This window comes from Penaeus japonicus, unplaced genomic scaffold, assembly GCF_977035675.1.
Source record: "Penaeus japonicus unplaced genomic scaffold, GWHDUDI00000001_assembly GWHDUDI00000040, whole genome shotgun sequence".
Taxonomy (NCBI): Eukaryota; Metazoa; Arthropoda; class Malacostraca; order Decapoda; family Penaeidae; genus Penaeus; species Penaeus japonicus.
Genome location: NW_028234442.1, coordinates 4,212,739 through 4,215,238, shown reverse-complemented (window position 1 = coordinate 4,215,238; position 2,500 = coordinate 4,212,739). Strand labels below are relative to the sequence as shown.

The window sequence follows — 2,500 nt, the reverse complement described above, 5'->3', positions numbered from 1 at the left end:
TCTCTCTCCCCCTTTTTCCGCCCATTCTCTCTCCCCCTGTTTCTCGCTCTTTCTCTCTCCCCCTGTTTCTCGCTCTTTCTCTCTCTCTCCCTGTTTCCCGCTCTTTCTCTTCTCTCTCCCTGTTCCCCGCTCTTTCTCTCTCTCGCCCCCTGTTTCTCGCTCTTTCTCCCTCCCCCTGTTTCTCGCTCTTTCTCGCTCTTTCTCTCTCTCGCCCCCTGTTTCTCGCTCTTTCTCTCTCTCGCCCCCTGTTTCTCGCTCTTTCTCTCTCCCCCTGTTTCTCGCTCTTTCTTTCTCTCTCCCTGTTCCCCGCTCTTTCTCTCTCCCCCTGTTTCTCGCTCTTTCTCTCTCCCCCTTTTTCCGCCCATTCTCTCTCCCCCTGTTTCTCGCTCTTTCTCTCTCCCCCTGTTTCTCGCTCTTTCTCTCTCCCCCTGTTTCTCGCTCTTTCTCTCTCCCCCTGTTTCCCGCCCATTCTCTCTCCCCCTGTTTCTCGCTCTTTCTCTCTCCCCCTGTTTCTCGCTCTTTCTCTCTCTCTCCCTGTTTCCCGCTCTTTCTCTCTCCCCCTGTTTCCCGCCCATTCTCTCTCCCCCTGTTTCCCGCCCATTCTCTCTCCCCCTGTTTCTCGCTCTTTCTCTCTCCCCCTGTTTCTCGCTCTTTCTCTCTCCCCCTGTTTCTCGCTCTTTCTCTCTCCCCCTGTTTCTCGCTCTTTCTCTCTCCCCCTGTTTCCCGCTCTTTCTCTCTCCCCCTGTTTCTCGCTCTTTCTCTCTCCCCCTGTTTCCCGCCCAACAGACTGTTCTGGCGCCGTGCCCTTCCCTGAGTGCCCAGAAGGATGCCCCCAGGACTGCGTCACGCGCGTGGTTGCCGACAGCGAGAGGAGCTGCTTGAAGTGCGAGTGTGACCCCGACAACAACTCCACGCCGTGGGACTCGCCCTCGAGCTGTGACTTTCCTTGTGCCAGGATCTTTGGCAAATGCCGTTGTCTTATCCCCTGAAGATGTCAAGGGTTTTTTTGTTTGTTTGTTTTTCTGGATGATTTTGGGAAAGGTTCTATGATGGTCGGATATGGTTCACTTGATTTTATATGAATTTTAGTTATATATTTTAATTAATGTAATTTTGGGAAAGTCAGATATGGTCAGATATGGTTCACTTCATTTTATATAAATTTTAGTTATATGTTTTAATTAATATAATTTTGGAAAAGTCAGATATGGTTCACTTTTCACCTTTTCAGATGTTCGAGCGTTTGAACATCTGTTTTTTTTTCTGTTAGAATTTGTATGTTGGATTTTATAGGGAAATTATTTAAATGTTGTTTGAAGCACTCTAGTATTTGGGGATTTGTACTCCCCGTGAAAATCTTACTTGTTAAGAGGCAGTTGAAAAAAAAATGTATATCACCCTTGATTTAAGGGCGTAGTTCTGTTCAACTACAATGTTTGAATATTAAATTGTATCTTTAAACTGAATTAATACATTATATAAACCAAGGACATTCTTTTATTCCTTCCTGGGGTTTTCAATAATGTTGGTAATGTAAAGATTATGCTGGATTAAAGATGGTGATGATGACACAGAAAAGGATAGTGATGATTATAATAGTCATGAAAATAGATGATAACGACAGACGGTAACGATATGAACAGTTATATCCAGAACGTTAAAAAAGCAGATTAAGTCATAAATAGGAATATATATTCATTACAACAGTAAGAGAAAAAGGAAAATGGAAAAAAAAGATAAATAAACACCAGCACTTAAACACCACCCATGTCATCCACTTTTATTAAGAGTGATTTAATTACCATATCCAATCGTCTGAAAATCATGATCATATTAATCATCTCAAAAAGGTATTACAAAAAGTGGACAAAAAATAAAAAATAAAAAAAACACATACGTGGTTTATATTATTCAGAATATTCTGATCCAGCCGATCCAACAGCAAAGCATAAGCCGAAGTATATTGCTTTATCGTCGTTGATGGAACAGGTAATGCAATTTGGACTCGGCTGAAACAAAGGCGCGCTTGTCGTTTTTCAACTCTCTCCTTTGCACCTATGTTTACATATAATGCATATATGCATTCAGATACATAAATATATTAAAGTCTAAATATGTGTATATACACAGAGTATATATATATATATATATATATATATATATATATATATATATATATATATATATATATATATATAAATGTATGTATATCTATATATATATATATGAATATATATATAAATATATATATATATATATATATATATATATGTGTGTGTGTGTGTGTGTATATATATATATATATATATATATATATATATATATATATATTATATATATATATATATATATATTATATATATATATCAAGGTCTTAATTGTATATGAAAAGATTCAAAATTCGTATAGAAGGAATAATGAAATATTTCTAGATAATATCGGATACGATGTCTCTGTACCTCCCCTCTCTTCGACTCCTCCTCGAGGATTCCAGGTAGAC

The 2,500-nt window shown here is 38.7% G+C and overlaps 1 long non-coding RNA gene across 1 annotated transcript in view; it reads left to right on the top strand.

The window, feature by feature from the left end:
- The window catches only part of LOC147466854 (uncharacterized), a 2,495-nt gene extending 1,008 nt beyond the window's left edge, over window positions 1-1,487 (top strand). Inside the window, exon 2 of the long non-coding RNA XR_015190734.1 lies at window positions 787-1,487. This is a non-coding gene — a long non-coding RNA (uncharacterized LOC147466854). The remainder of the gene's footprint in view (window positions 1-786) is intronic.
- The last annotated feature ends 1,013 nt before the right edge of the window (window positions 1,488-2,500 follow it).